We start from the raw sequence: 17,910 nt of genomic DNA on the forward strand, positions 1-17,910 counted from the left end.
GATCAATATAAACTGTCTCCGCTGTCCGGTCTGCTGAACAATGGAAGAACAGAAAGAATACCCTTACGCCGAAATGGCTACTACTGTGTAACTTACCATAATGTAATGGAACCGAAAACTTAACGCCTAAATGGCTACTACTAACCTAGGTAGTGCGGACTGAATCAAAACGGCTGTCAAAAAAGATCCAATTGAAATGTCAAAAGAGATCCAACGATCAGGAGTGTTATTTTTCTTATGATAATCAACACTATAAAAGAGGTATTGTTGTCAGGGGCAAAAAAAAATTAAAATAACAAAATGAACGAACTACATTTTTCCGTCAATTGTTTGATTAACCATTGTATCTCTGAAAGAGCATCTCAGCCTTTCACTGAGCTACGCCTTTTTAATGTCCCCTCTCTTTGACATAACGTTTTTCCGAACGAAATAAAAACAAACGAAGTCGGAGTCACGTAAATGTTTACTCCTGCGATTTGAAAATATTCGATAAAAAGTGGAAGGAAGAGATGCCAGATTATTTTTAAAAAAAAGTCTGTAAAAACATGTGAATGTCTGTTAAAAATGTGGAAAAGTCTGTAAAAGTGTGCAGATCTATAGAAATGTCTTTTAACGTTAATTTTCACATATTCATGAATACTTTGTACATCGTGATGCGCGTAAGATTGTATTTTGTTCTCAGATCTTCGTCAAAAGTGGTAATATTGTTCTTTATCGCAAAACATTAGACTCGTATTTTTTTATTTTTTCATTGGGGTGCCCATTTTCATTTTAGGGTGATCCAAAAAATCATTTTTTTTCCACTTTTTCCCAAAATGGCTTTTTTCTAAAATTTATAACTTTCGAACCACTTAACCGATTTAGATGATCGACATATCAAATTGAAGCCAATGAGCTTTAATTGAGAAATATTTAACTTGCAGATAATATGGATCCTATTTTCGTAATTATTGATTGTAGTCGTTTTTTAATGTTTTCATGGCTTTGGACTAGGGGGCGCTATATTTTTTTATATTTTTTCTTGGAAGCTGAGAATTTTTTACATAAAATATCTCGATGTTAGAGATGCTATTTTTTTCGTTTTTGAAATATGATTTTTCAAAACTAATCGATGGTTCGAAAAACAAATTTTCCCCATTTTTCCCACTACAAAAACATAACTCTTGAACTATTGGACCGGCTCATATCATCGACATATCAAATTGAAGCTTACGAGCTATTTTTCTTTGGAAAAATGTTACTTTTGCGAGAAAATTGAATTCTTGTTTTTGTAATTATTGATTGATTTATTTTTTAATAGTTTTCTCGTTTAAAGATAGGAGCGCTATATTTTTTTTATATTTTTTATGGAAAGCTGAGGATTATTTACCTAACATATCTCGATATCAGAGATGTTATAATTATCGTTTTTAAGTTATAAATTTGTAAATTTAACATGTTTTAAGTCTTCGATCAATATTCATTTGTGACTAAACTAGAACTATGCTACTAGAATCCTTCCCGCAAGTGTGATATTTTTTCAAATTTTGCTTATTGGCTTCAATTTAATACATCGATCATCAAAACCGGTTCAGTAGTTCAAATGTTATGATTTTTTGCAGAAAGTTATTATAAGGGGGAAAAATGATTTTTTCGAACCACCATTACTTTGAAACATCATATCTAAAAAACATAAAAATAGCATCTCTGATATCGAGATATGTGATGCAAAAATCCTCAGCTTTCAAGAAAAAATATAAAAATATAGCGCCCTCTAGTCCAAAGTCATAAAAAAATAAAAAACGACTACGATCAATAATTACTAAAATATAATATTTTTTTTTTCGCATGTTAAATATTTTTTAATAAAAGGCTACGTCAATAGTTTCAATTTTATATGTCGATCATCTAAATCGATTCAGTGATTCAAAAGTTATTAATTTTCATTTGTCAATTTTGGGAAAAAGTGGAAAAAATTTATATTTCGGACCACTTAATAACTTATGTGTCGTAAGTGTGTTTAAATGTTTCAATGGTCTACACATACATACGCGTTGTTAATTTTTACAAAAATCAGTATTTCTTCGTTGATATATTGGACATCCACCAAGGCTTGCAGTCTTGTCGTTGATGAAATTTATAAGAAAATACAGTGTATATTTTCCATCCGCCATGCAAGGCTATACAAGTTTTAGATCCCCACACGGCCATGAACCATGTCTGTGGTAACAATAACGAACAATAACCCATATTTCGTCATAAGCAGACCCGAAAGCGAATGTAAATTGTTGAGAATAGAATGAAAATTTGTATTCGATTTTGTTTTAATACTTAGAAGACAAAGTCCTGACCCTAGCTTAACTATTTTTCAATAAATCTCCTTGCATTTCAGCAAAACAATCTTATCTAGAACAAAAAATAATTATCAGAGAAAATTTCGTTCAAGGTTTTTCGTTACCTGCAGAGAATGCAATTTTTCATTAATTGTGAATAACCGTATCCTCTCTTTCGTCTGCAATGATGTCAGGGCAAAAGTACTTATGTGTATGAGTTCCAAACTTCATACACACCAGATGGGCCAACCAGAAAGACTGCTGGGCCGCAGGTTGAGTATCGCTGGTCTAACGTCATGTGTATTGATATAAACTAAATATAATAACTTTTCTGTATTAAAACTATGGAAAAATGGCATATGGTGAGTCAAATATCTTTGATGTGATGAATAGAGCCCTTTTATTTTTCAAAAACCTGTGAAATATTGTTATATCCAAAGTCTACAACAAAAATAAAAAGTGTTTTACAGATATGTCTGTAAATTCACAAACATATTTGTAAATCTGGCATCTCTGGTGGTCTAAGAATTTATTGCAAGAAATCGCTTGAAAACATGCATGAATTTGCTTGAAAATGAAGTGGATTGAGTCCGCACCACTTAGCTACTAACTACTGTGTAATTTACAGTTTATAGAAACATAAACATATGTACATGTACACGATTAAAACCCGGCTCTGTTACAGCTAAAATGCTAATGAACCTAATAAATAAATAAATGGGATAAAAAAAAACAAACAGCCATTTATAATAAAAAAAAATCATGTCATAATTTTAAAAGTTACATCAAATATTATTTTGGAATAAACATGATGCAGAATAATGGTTTTTGAATAAAATCGTATTTTAGTATATTGATAAATTTACCATTTCATGATTTTTTGAGGACGATTGAAAAAAGAGCACACCATGAAAATGATGCACAATATTTTTATTGCACCAACATAATTTTTTTTTCTGTTTAAAATTGTCTGTTCTTCGAATGTTGTTGAAATAGCTGATTTGTTTGAATATTTCTGCTTGGTCCCTTTAACTACTAGTTCAGAAGAAGTATATTTATAGAATCATTGACCACTAGTATGGTATATTTTCCTTGGCACTTTAAATTTTAATACTACTATTTTAGAACGGGAGCTGAGACCACCTTCTTCAAGTCCGCATTTTATTCTTGCAGACCCTGAATTCTTCTTCCCAGTCTCCTCAACCACCAGGGAATCATTTTTATGCTTTAACCGTAAATGGTTTAGCATATTCAAAACACCATGACGGTGTTTTTTGCACTGTATTTTTTTTTTGAAAAAATGGTTTCCTTTTTCATTAATCGCGATTACTTTATTATTCTATATACTATTTATATTATTTATATACAATAATTGATAATTGATAATTATTCGATATATTCACATTTTGATTTTTCATTATTCGATACAAAATTACTCGCAGAAATTGCAGATATTCGATTATTTGAATTAATTGAACGATTAACCGACGTCTCTAACTGCAAAACGTGGGAAAAATATTTCCATCACCAACCGACACCGAGAGTTGATTTGTTCTCTTGAGCTGAAACATAAAATAAGATAGAGTATATTACGAACCTAGCTTTACCCGTAAAAGACATACCTTTCAACTTCTCAATGCTCTTATTGCCACCAAAACAATTCCACGCATAAAAAGCAAAAAAAAAAATATTGCAAAATATGGCTGATTGTTTACATACAAAATCCAAGATGGCTGAAAGGCCTTTCTCACAAGTCGCGGTACCGTATTGTATTTATCGTGGTGATAACCCTAATTGCCGACACAAATGGCGCGCGACTCGATATGCTAGGTAGGATTTGTTGCCAGTTGCCTAGTGTGTATGCTCCCATTTGATTACATATGCTCTCAACTTCTTTGACATATTCGTTAAGTTGCTTTCCAACTTAGGTTGCCTAGTGTGTAGATGGCCTAAGGAGCATACACACTAGGCAACCGGCAATTTAGGTCGGACCAACTTTTTCGATTCAACCTAGCATGTAGAGTCGCGCGCGATGTTTGTCAGCAACCTTTTCGTTCAATTGCAGTTTATTTCAGCTTTGAAGTTTTTGCTAATTATTATGAAACGGTATGTAACCGGTAAACCTTCGATTGTGAAGTGATCGTGAAAAACAAGCGAGTGACACCGAGATAAAATCTCTATTGATTACTAAGGACAAAAGTAAGCAAGTGAAACTGATAAAATGTGAGCGGATGATACTAAGACAAAAGTTTTATTTTTTTTGGGCCAATTTTATGAAACAAATATCTCCGAAAATTTCACATACACTATCATACTGAAATGTCTTCACATACTTTATAATATCTTCAAAATATCTTCACAAAATCAAATGTCCTCGCAGTAAGTTAAATGTCTTCAAAATGAAAACATGTCTTCAAACCTGGCATCTCGGGCTGAACCATTTTCGGAAAAACATCCAGGAATACCATACAAACAAATTGTTCTGTATAATGCAAATTGTATTTCAAAGATTCCGTTTTGATTCCATTGTGAAGTTTCAAAAAGTTGCGAATACATTCAATTTGATGCTATTTGCAAGAATGAAATACTTTTTTTTCTAATTTCGCTCATGTTAGGAAAAATCTCATCTAAAGTTGTATTTTTTTCAAAAACATTCTTCATAAATTGCTCCTCATATGATTTCTTTCAGTAGTTAAAGAAACGGCATCACTGCCCGAGTATGATGACAGATGAAAACTTAAATATTTCATCATGTTTGGGTTGCCTCAATGTACAGAGCTGAGTTGGAGCTAAGATAAGATCAGACAACTGGCTTCTTACTCTTCTTCGTCGTCCATAAACGAAGCCATGATATGAAGATGTCAGAGTTGCCAAATATAATAAAATTTCGGATTTTTTCGGTTTTTATGAATCGTAACATTTGGTTGGTGCGGATTTAATGATTTTGCATATTTTCAATTAGGCAATCTCAAAAAATAAGTCTTGTTCATACCCATATCTATAATATAATAATTATATCCATAACAATTTGTCCAAGATTGGCTGAAGAGTCTTTTCTCCGAGCAATACAACGGCGCTCAACTCCGTTGCAATTCAGGAACAACTTGAAAATTGTGAATCTTTCGCAACACATAACCGTAGTACCGAATGCTTCGTAAACAGTCGATAAACAAGAACATCTTGTTGGATTGGTGGACTTGCTATCAAAGCGGCGAGAAGAATGTTCAGCCCAGAAATTAATGGACAGTAAAGCAGCATCGACATCATATCGAATTTCAGCTTCATCTAATTTTAGTGATAATGTGGATGACATGAATATTGAATTTGACCATGTACAAATTCAATATTCGATGAAGCGAAAACTTTCCTCGACAGAACAGAACAAAATTCGTTGTTCTATATAGCTCTTTACATAATCAAAATAAGTTAGCAGGAAAGAACATGTCAGCAGTGTAACAAATGGTAGTCAGCAAAACACAACCTGGATGGAATCAACCATCTCATTTTTCATACTCACGAGCTAGAGCTAACAACTCTCCTATCTGCACAGTGAACGATGAGACTTTCCATTTCTTCTTAGCAATGGAAATTATATTCCGAAATATGAAATCGCATTAGGGACCTAACGAAACTAAATTGACTCGTTTTGCCGTTCACTTTATTCCATAGTGAAAAAACACATACATAAACTTGCATATAATTCCTTCACATTTCGTTTAAACTAAATATAGTAATATTCATTAAATTCACTATTTCTAAATTCTTTACAAATCCAATGCTATTTATCTTTATTTGCAACACTGAAAAAATCAACTTTGATTACGAAATTTATCGAAATCAGCCAATCAGAAATTAGAACGACTGACAGAAATTTGGTCCGTAAAAGACCCCCTATTGTCTGATCTTATCTTATAGTTGGAGATGAGATTGACATCGCCAACATAGATCGGGTTGCGGTTGCCCACGATAGATACAATACGGTAGCGCAACATATGAAAAAGGCCTTTCAGCCATCTTGGAATTTGTATGTAAATAATCTGCAATATTTTGCAATATGTTTTTTTTTTGCTTCTTGTGTGTGGAATTGTTTTGGTGGCAATGAGAGCATTGAAAAGTTGAAAGGTAAGTCTTTTACGGTTAAAGTTAGGTTTGTAATATACTCTATTTTATTATATGTTCCAGCTCAAGTGAATAAATCGACTCTCGGTGTCGGTCGGTGATGGAGATATTTTTCCCGCGTTTTGCAGTTAGAGACGTCGGTTAATTGTTCGATTAATTCAAATAATCGAATATCTGAAATTTTAATCGAGTAATTTTGTATCAAATAATGAAAAATGTAAATATGAATACATCGAATAATAATTAAAGTAATCACGATTAATAAAAAAGGGAATATTTCTTTCAAATAATACAATGCAAAATTTGTTTGACCGTCGGTATTTCGTCGAAATTCATCGAATATGACTTTTTATTTTGATTCGTCGGACATTATCCCGTAGATGGGCAGCTTCGCGCCCGAAACCGGTCGACACTTAAGATAATTTTTAAACCGTTTAATAGTAAAAACAATAAAAATAAAAAAAAAACAATTGTCTCGCGTCGCGTCTTAGTGAATGTCATCGAATATGCTAAACCATTTACGGTTGAAGCATAAAAATGATTCCCTGCTGGTGGAGGATATCGGGAAGAAGAATTCAGGGTCTGCAGGAGTAACATGCGGACTTGAAGAAGTTGGTCTCAACTCCCGTTCTAAAATAGTAGTATTCAAACTCCGGGTGCCAAGGAAAATATACCATACTAGTGGTCAATGATTCTATAAATATACTTCTTTTGAACTAGTAGATATAGGGAAAAAACAGAAAAATACACACAAATCAGCAATTTCAACAACATTCGAAGAATAGGTAATTTTGAACAGATAACATTTTATGTTGGTACAATAAAAATATTGTGCTTCATTTTCATGGTGTGCTCTTTTTTCAATCGTCCTCAAAAAATCATGAAATGGCAAATTTATCAATACTCTGAAATACCATGTCATTCAAGAACCATTATTCTGCTCCATGTTTCTTTCAAAATTATATTTAATGTGACTTTTAAAATTATGACATCATTTTTTTATTATAAATGACTGTTCGTTTTGATTACAAGAAATAAATATTCGCTCGATTAATCAAATACTGAAAGACAATTAAAAATTTAAATTTTAAAATTACCTCACGATTAATCGAATAAACGAAAAATTTAGACATCTCTATTTGCAGTCAAATCCCTTTCCACAGTCCTCTGTATATTTATACCGTTTCCCCTCGCGCACTTATTGACGACACGGTCACACCTTTATTCCACACATCTTGGCGGTTGCCCAATGTGTAGAAGGCCTAATCAAGGCGCCTAGAAGTATATACTAAGGTGGGCCAACTTGCTAAAACCACTCTTCAGCCATCTTGGAAGTCTACTGTGTTTTGTTTGTAAACAAAACACAATACGCTATTGCCGAAGCTCGCTCGTGATCAGTCTGTCTCTTTCACGCTACAAGCAAATAATTCCCCTTCTACTTTCTTCCGTGCTGTTTTCATATACCGCTCCCCTAACCAACTTAGCGACGAAACGGCCTCACCTAGTACCATAGACCCGTCTTGGGCCTAATAAGCACCTTTACGACTTTATAAGCACTCTAGTACCACTCTGTGCCTACACTCTCAGAAAAATGGAAAAATGGATGAAAAATACTACCAATTATTATGCTTCCTTTACAATGCAGGCTTTTAATCGCATGCAATATACTCACTCGCGATATTTTTCAATGCAGCTCTTTACAATGGTTAGCGATATCGCGCGATAATCTGTCATAATCTGTCTGTAAAACCTGCATCCCTCTAATCATACTGTCATTCTTTGTTATGGACAAAGTCGTACTAGATTGGTGGAACAAAATCATATCGCAGGAAGTGTGAAAGCAAGTATAAAGTTCCAGATAATAAATGATTGAACAACTAACAAATTCAATCGTATATTAACAAAAATGTGTAAAAATAATTATGCTTATGCAGCAATACGCTTGCAATAGGTGATCGACTCAGTTCTCACTTGATAAAGCGTTTGATATGTATAGAGCTGAACATTTATTTCGATTTATCGTTCCACTTGTTTAGCATATTTCGTTCCACCTGTCTGATGTGTGTTGTGTCTTCTGTCAGAACAACGCGATTTTCGCAGCCAAAGCTTGGAGAGTTCTATCTTTTTTCGCACTGTCATGGGTGATTTCGCGATTTGCTCTGATTGGTTGATGAATAAAAATCGTTATTGAAGTAAAAAATCGCGCTCATTGTGAATGATTGTAAATCCGGCATTAGTCATGTTTTGCCGGACGAATTATTCGTACATAATACGCGATAAAAATGGTAAACAAATGTCAAACCGACAGTATACGTCCTCGGCTTAACGTTGGCTTGACATATACCCTGAACATGTTTAAAAATAATTTTCCCTTTATATATTGTTGCTATATGCAAAGTTACCAATACCGTGTACTAATCGTTGGTAGGGATGTTTAATGCGTCTGGCATTCATTTTACATACGATTTGTAATGAGTACAGAGAATATGTACATTCTGTTTGAATTGGGATTTTTTTTACCAAATATTTTTGTAGGTGTAGCGCTATTTCAAACAATAACGATTGATCCACTTTCCAAACGTTCCAACTGTTTGTTTTGATGTACAAATTGATATCATTCCTTTTGGACGATTGGATTACTTTTCCATTTATATGCGCGCAATGATGTGAGTGATATCTACATGCTTTATAAATCGAATTCTTCGAAGGACTTTTCCCGCCTTTGAATATGTTAAAGATACAAAAATTCCAGATGTAATGCTCGTATGCGCTGTTTTGAAATTGAACGTATCGAATATGCGTCCGTATTTTTTTGTTATGCTTATAAACGATTTGTCGCGCCACTATGGGTGTGTATGTGTATGTGTGTGTGAAAGGGGTAAATCGCGACTGGACGCGTTTTGTTCCACCACTGCGACCGCTTTTCTCGCACCGTCCATGAACTACGCCCTAATGTAGTCTTAAAATATAAGTGTGAATTAAAGAAAAAGCTAATAATTGTGAAATGCGAAACACAGTCATTGTTCCATCACTTAGATAAATACATCCCCCCATTTGTGGAGCTTTGAGTGATCGACCCCTGCAAACGGCTGAAACACGGCACGAACAAGAGAACTTGTAGCCCCCGATAGCCCACCGCCCTCGGTACCGGTGAACTTGCCCAACACGCAAACTGAAGAGGGCAAGAACAAAAATTCATCGTTGGATTTGAACCCAGTCACTGCCTGTTTCGTTTCAGATTCGCTCCCGATCGGTTGTGTTTTTTAAGTACGCTCTTCCTTCGGTTATTATCAGATTTTATTTTGTTCGGCACATTGTGTTAATCGATTGTGATTAGAAAGCCTATTGTGTATTCTGATACTACCTGATAATATCGTCGCGCACGTGTTCTTTCGCTGTTAAAAGCTATAAACCGCACAGTCGCGATCGCGTGTGATAAGTTGCGCGAAGTCAAATAAAAGTTCTTTGCTGCCATAAAGAGGTCTATTTTTGTGAGTGTAAATTTTTGTTTCCTGAAGGATCCGACAACCAGCCAAGATGACTTCCACCAACTTCTCCATCGGATTCGGCGAAAACTCCAAGAACTCTAGCAAGTAAGTGAAATCGCTCGAAACATAAGAACATGAGACAGACTCGATCATGGTTCGAAGACCTTTTCGTCTTGCGCTTCTACGCGGCGTTGAGTTTTATTATTTGTTTCTCATTTGTTCACTAGAACATCTACCAGAAATAACATAAGACGGCATGATTTTTTTTTTTTCGCGGGATATTCTCATTCAGCACGATATCTTGCCCTCGCTTTCATTTTCAGGGGGTGGGGTGTAAGGGGGATATGAATTGTGCACTTTTTGCTTCTCTAATCGGTTCTCCAATACATCACCGGGAGGAAGTTGTTCTGCTGGAACGCGAGCCGGTCGTTGGCCAGATATGAACGAATGAAAAAAAAAACAAATTAAATTCGATCAGCACTATAGCAACTAAACAAAAGTGTGTTTATTATTAGTTGGAGAGCTCTCACAGGTCTCTATCTAAATCGTTGAATGTTTTCATTGGATTCCTTCCACATTTCCTTTCCTTCCACATGGATTGTATTAATCGTTGGCTAGCATTTCATTGTATGAACCATCCATCTGTACACGAATTGGGTTTAAGTGCTTTTCAATGCCCGTACATCATTTCAGTGTAAGGATTTTTGGATTAAAAGTAATAACGCAACTATTTTGGACATCTTTCAATAACGATGGGTCGTTTACTACTTTCGAACACATTTCGGATACCTCGTTGAGTAACAATATGTTATTTCATCAGAACTGCATAAGACTACATGGGCAATAGTTACACGTTGTGTTAAATATAACTACGAAATACAAGTTTCCCTCTTGTTTTGATGTGTTTCGAGCTGGAACTCGTAGTTGCTCTTCGTGTTCGAGATTGAACTAGCGAAGTTACACAAAGAACACACTAAACGGCAAATGGGGGTAGTAATTTATTCGAATTGTGCAAGTTTCAGTTATCCGAGCTTCCAACAGACAATAACGACATCGGTAATGATTCCGAACCACTGGAAACCTTTCCAATCGCGTTATGATTTTCTAAATTTTTGTACAGGAACAGAGTTCCGAAGGAAAAAATAATGGGAGACTAGACAAGACAAGATCATTTTACAGCATAAAAACACCTGACCAAATTTACATGGATGTGCCAATAATTATCCAGGAAAGGCAGACTGCCTCACTCCCGGATTCCCCGGAAATTGCTCTCTCAGACTGTTTGACTCGGTTCATGGCGTCAGCCCTAGAGATGTCGGAAAATCGTTCGATTTATCCAAATAATCGAGTAGTTTTATATCGAATAATGCAAAGTCAAATATAGATACATCGAATAATTAGGGGCGATTACTGCGACTAATAAAACAAGGAACCATTTCTTAAGTTAAGAGTTAGGTTATACATTTTTTTATTCCAACAGCGACAACTCGTTATGATATGACACCCGGAGTTCGGCTCTTTGTGCGACTCTAAGCAATATTAAGTTTGATATTATTTGAGATTTCGCCATTAAATATTCAGAGTGCCGAGGCAAATCTATCGTACCAGTGCACAATGGTCCAGGAGGTGCATTCAAGTGGAAATTTATAGCAGTTATTGAGTGTTATTGATGAGTTTTCATCATTTTTCATTTCAACTCATCATTTAAATTTTGTTGTACGTCTACTTGGTTTGATAGTGTAACATTGAATAAAATATTATTTGCTAATATATCAAGGTAGGTGACCGGAATAAATCGCCACAGTAAACAACTGCAACAGAAACAACCGCTTAGAAAAAGTGTAGTAGGCTAGAAATATTTGGCGCGGGAAAAACATCATGTGCCTCACATTTCTATTATAAATTTATTCTCTTGTTCTCGTTTTTCGAAATTTATTCTGAGGACAATGTAATGGGGACGAAGTCCCCATTTGGCGAGGATAAGGAATCGAGGCGGCCCATGCCGCCAAGATGACGCAATCCGAGTCCACCGCCGACCCGCCGTCGGAAGCGGCGGTGTCTCGCACGCAAACCTGGGATCCACTGATTGCCCGGTTAGTTTGAAACATAGGATACGATCCTTTAGCAATGTCCGACCGAGCTCTAGCGAGCGTCGGACGGTATACGTCTGCCCGGGGCGTTACGTTTGCCTGGGGCGATACGTTTGCCCGGTTAATTCTTGTTTTGAAATACAATACCGCGCCACAATATTTATAGCCTACTACACATTTTATAAGCGGTGGTTTCTGTTGCAGTCGTTTTCTGTGGCGATTTATTCCGGGAACCATCAAGGTATGCTATAATTCGTTGGTTACTATTCTAACATCCCCCCTTAACCAAGAATTTCTTGGATTCCAAGGGTCTTTCGTCCGCTTTCAAACTTGTTGATGGGTAGTGCCTTGGTAAGCAAGTCCGCTGATTGATGGTCAGTACTGACATGCTCCAGTTGGATTGCTTTATCCTCAATATGTTGCCTGACGAAGTGATGTCGAATGTCGATGTGTTTGCTTCTCGGAGAGTAACCAATTTCCTTCTCCGACAAATGAACAGCACTTCGGTTGTCACAGAAGATGGTCATTGGTTCCGAGCATCCAGACAATTCCCGTCTAAAACCTCTCCACCAAATAGCTTCTTGAGTGACAGCTGAAACTGCCATATACTCGGCTTCCGTTGTAGAGAGAGCAACCGTCGACTGCTTACGACAATTCCAAGTAATTGCCCCTCCCGATTGTGTTAGCACGTATCCAGTTATAGAACGACGGGTGTCAGTATCATTACCCCAGTCTGCATCACAATAGCCTACGAACTTTCCATCACTTTGTCTAGTGTATACCAGTTTCATTTGCTTCGTCCCCTCCAGGTAACGAAGGATACGCTTCGCCGCAGTCCAATCAGCTCTACCAGGGTCGTTACAGAAATGGCTCAACGCATTCACAGCAAAACTGATATCTGGACGAGTTCCTTGAGCCAAGTATTGCAAGCTGCCCACTTGCTCCCGGAATGGAACCTTTTTCATCTCTTTCCGCTCTTTTTCCGACTTTGGACTCTTCTGCTTGGTCAGCTTCAATCCTGGATCCGCTGGTATTGCCACAATATTGCATTCAGCCGCACCGAATCGTTTCAGGAGATCGTTGATGTGTTGTTCTTGATCTAACATTATTGCGGCTCCATCTCTGGTTACACGAATTCCAAGAACTTTGCTAGCAAGCCCCAAATCCTTCATTTTAAATTTCTTGGTTAGCTGCTTCTTCAAATTATCCTCCCAGCACACGTTGTTCGAAAAAATAAGTATGTCATCCACGTAGATTGCCACTAACAGAATAGATGTGGTTTCGATTTTGTAGTAGACACAGGCATCGTACTTTGACCGATACATTCCGAAACATTTTAGTTCTCTATCTAACTTCAAATTCCAAACTCTACTGGCTTGTTTGAGTCCGTACAATGCCTTCTTCAGCTTACAAACTTTTGTCGGTGACTCCTGGTTCACGAAACCTTCAGGTTGCTCCATGAATATTTCGTCTTCCTTTAGTTCTCCTTGCAGAAAAGCACTACATCCATCTGCAGAACCTTCAGACCAATCCTGGCTGCCAGAGCCATTAAATAGCGAACGGTAGCATAACGAACTACAGGTGCATAGGTCTCGTTATAGTGTACGCCTTTCACTTGAGAGAAACCCTTGATGACCAATCTGGCCTTGAACCTCTCTACTGAACCATCCGAGTTGGTTTTTACCTTGAACACCCACTTCGACCGTAAGGCATTCAGTCCAGCAGGTAAAGTCGTCAGTTCCCACGTGTAATTTTTCTGCAAAGCATCATGCTCCGATTGCATGGCTTCCCTCCAACGATCACTACCATCACTGTGAATTGCCTCTTGGAACGTTTTTGGTTCATCAAACACCACCTCATCGACAGTATAAGCGTCATCGCACTTTTGGTATTGTTCTGTAAACTGTGAAGGATCTTTAACTGCGGCACTGCAACTTAGGATATAATCATGATACTTGCCTGAAGAAACGCGCTCCCTCTCACTGCGCCTTACCAACTTACGTGGGTCCTCTGATTGTGGAGGGAGCGCGACAGGCTGCTGAATAGACTGTTGCTGTTGATCTTCTGCTTCTTCTCCATCGGGATCATCGTATTCTGACTCACTGCTGTAATCATCAGTGGATTTGATTCTGTTCTGCTGCTCGGATGTGTTCGTTCTCTCTGTATCTCGGTTTAGATCTACAGACGGTACGATCAGTTCAACAGGATCAACTGCTGCACTCCGTTCCTCGAACTCAGGAACATGATAGATTGTGTTTTCATTCAAAAAAAAATCATTCTTCATCTTCAGACTGTAAACTCGGTACGCCTTTGAACTGTTACTATAACCCATGAAAATTCCCGGTTCAGACTTCGCATCCCACTTCTGTTTCTTTCCTTTCGATACATGAAACATCAATTTTGCTCCAAATACACGAAGATGCGAGAGATCTGGTCTACGTCCGGTAAACATTTCCTCGGGTGTCACTGGTAAGCCTTTTGTTGGCGATCGATTGATCACGTACGATGCTGTTGCAACTAATTCCGCTCAATAGCACTTATTCAGGTTAGCATCACACAGCATACTTCACGCTCTTCGACAATTGTTCGGTTCTTACGTTCCGACAACCCGTTCTGTTCTGGGTTGTATGGTACAGACGTCTCGTGATGAATGCCGGACCGACGAAGAAGTTGTTTCATTTGACGATTGATATACTCCTTCCCATTATCAGATCTAAAACGTTTGATTTTCTCATTTGTTTGGTTCTCGACAAAGCTCTTGAAATCTTGGAATGCGTGCACTACTTCAGTTTTCGAATTCAGGAAATACACAAACGCCTTTCTTCTCGCATCGTCAATGAAAGTTAAAAAGTAGCGACTACCACCTATTGATGTCGTCTCCATTGGTCCACACAAGTCGGAATGGATTAACTCCAACAAACGGTCTTCACGACGTCCTTTTGAATGAAACGGTTGTCGATGGTGCTTGCCCTGGATGTACGGTACACACTGCGTAGAATCATCCACACTGAATTCAAATCCGCTCGCCATGCTTCCTAATCGTTGATGCCAAAGCTGCAAATTGTTCTCTGTCTTGCAGATCATCACCGACGGAACCTTTGCCTTCATTAACTTGTACAAACCGCCCATTTCTTTTCCACCGCATCTACTTCATTTGCTGAACTAACTACTTTGCACTCTCCCTTCGTAAACATAGCGCTGTATCCCTATTTCGCATATTCTAATCACGGACAACAAATTGACCGCCAGATCCGGTACGCATAAAACTACGTTCATCGCTATTTCACATGTTGCTGCTGCAGTATCTGCCAATACGTTCACCAATCCTTTGGCAATGACCGGCACCAAAGCGTTGTTGGCCACATTAATGCTTGACGATACATTCTGCGCATTCACAAGGAGATTCCTGTTCCGACACAAATGAGTAGTAGCTCCGGAATCGAAGATCCAATCCTCTTCAACTGTAGTCAATGCCTAGCACTATTCTTGGTATTCTTTTCTTTCCTCTCCACAGTTACTTGACTGGAACACTGGGACGCATAATGTCCGATTTTCTAACATCGGTAGCATCTCACGCCTGATTTCTCGCCGCTGGTTTTCGAAACCGATTTGGACTTGCTGAAGAACGCTTCTCCACCTGGCTTCGTCTCATTTGATATCTTCAAATCTTGCAATATCTTTGCTTTGACTACATCTGCCGTTAGCTTGATTCCAGATGACTCCAGGCCAAGGATCATTGGATCATACTGCTTTGGCAATCCTTTCATTAGCAAACTAGCAAGCCAGACGTCATCCACCTTGAAGCCAACTTTCGCCAACTGATGACTAGTCGTGAACAGCTCATTAACATACTGTTGAGTCGTCTGGCAGATGATGTCCTCATCCCGTGCAGCTCCGACCAATCGAATGGCTGTGAGCCTCCTCAGCAAACCAATCTTCCTAGTTGTTTCGAGATTTCTTCGCTTACTGCTGGTTCCCCATCAGCTCTCTCCGTCACAGCACACCAGGTCCGTTCCTTAATAAGGACCATCTTGGTGGCAAAAGACCACGAACTATAGTTTTCCGAACCACGAAGTATCTCCCGAACTGGGAGGGAAATTGATCCTGGTGTCTTGGCTGCCAGAGATGATTCGAATTTGATGCCATTTTCACACGCCTTTGAGAAAATTTTTTTCTTTCTTCACTAACAGAGCCGTATCCTATGGTAACGTTTTCTGGGACCATAACCTGTTGTACGTCTACTTGGTTTGATAGTGTAACATTGAATAAAATTTTATTTGCTAATATATCAAGGCATGCTATAATTCGATGGTTACTATTCTAACAAATTTTAACTTACTCAAACACAAAAAATTAACATAATTTTGAAAATCACATTTTGGGAAGAAATATCAATAACTTTCAGTGGAGTTGAGATATTGACGAGTTCTGAATCGCAAAATGTTTTAGTAAGCTCTAGAAGTCTGAAGACAGTTTGTAGGTAAAATTTGAAATATAAAAGTTAGAGAAAAAAAATGATTTTTGCATGGTGACCCTAACGCAACCTAGGAAAAAGCCCTATATCGGTTATTTAAAGAGATAGAAAAAAAACTTTGTTCTGCAAAGATGTCTCAAATAACTGGGACTATAAATTTGTCGAACTATGTCGAACTATCTTTAAAGAAAAGAAAGTTATTCCATCGACGATTTTGGTCACTCTATTTTTGATAACATAAAAATGAGCGCTCTATCATATGTAGCAACTTTGTCGAAGACAGTTTTTGTCTAGAGAATAATTGTCGGGCTCTAAAAGCTAATTCCCACTTAAATACACCTCCTGGACCATTGTGCAGTGGTCGAAGATTTAATAAACATACTCCTTTTGGACTAGTAGCTACAGTCAGTCGCAAAATTTAGTGTACACATGCTACTTGACGATACTTTCCATTCACATAAGGGGCTGTCCACATACCACGTGGACAGAAAAAGCATGATTTTAGACACCCTCCTCCCCCTCCGTGGTCAAGCGTGGACATTACTTATACCCCTCCCCCTGTTGTCCACGTGGACATTCCTCCTGTTTTGAGGAAAAAATCAAGAAATTCAATTTTTTTCGCTTAAATTTCATTTCATGTTTGTTTCTATTTTCTGTTCCATATTTTTATTGATAAAAATTATAGCCTTACCAATGGTAATGATTTGTCTTGAAATCAATTTTTTTCAACATTGTCCGTGAGCCCATTATTTTCTTCCGAATTCCATTTACGTTATCTCCATATCCATTTTAAAATATCGATTGTGAACTTGTTCTCGGGATTTTCTATTAAAGCTGGCTGGCTGTTTGAGTTTTCAAAAAATCAGACAATGAAATCAAGCACTTTGTTTGAAAACAGAATTTTCTCGTCTAAACATCAATGACTTTCGCTTTTACAGGTTCGGTAGTACCTGGTAATGAACCTAGTAAAAACATACTGTCATACCAATGAAACACAAATTTCTGCATTACTCGAGAATTAATCAAACAAATCGGGATGTGAGGGTTTTCGGGTACGAGAAATGTTTCTTTGATGGTATGACATCCCTCCCTCCTCTGGAATGGAGAGGGGGTCCCCTAAAAATGATACACATATTCCAACTAAACATAACAATTGAAAATTTTCGAAAAACTCTGAAGGAAAATGAGAAAATTCGAAAACTATGTTCTACAATCACATATTGACAAGCGTTGTTAGTCCATTTGATGTTTTTTGCGCTAACGAAATTGATCTTCGTTCGAAAGTGGAAATGGATTTTAATGTGATAAAACGCACTCCTATATCGTCTTCTATCTATATAAATAAAAATGGATCGCCGAATGTGTTGATAAGAGTAAAGCCCGAGAAAGGAATTGTTCGATTTAGGGCTGTCTTCATTCTATCATAT

The sequence above is a fragment of the Toxorhynchites rutilus genome, chromosome 3 (assembly GCF_029784135.1).
Source record: "Toxorhynchites rutilus septentrionalis strain SRP chromosome 3, ASM2978413v1, whole genome shotgun sequence".
NCBI lineage: Eukaryota > Metazoa > Arthropoda > Insecta > Diptera > Culicidae > Toxorhynchites > Toxorhynchites rutilus.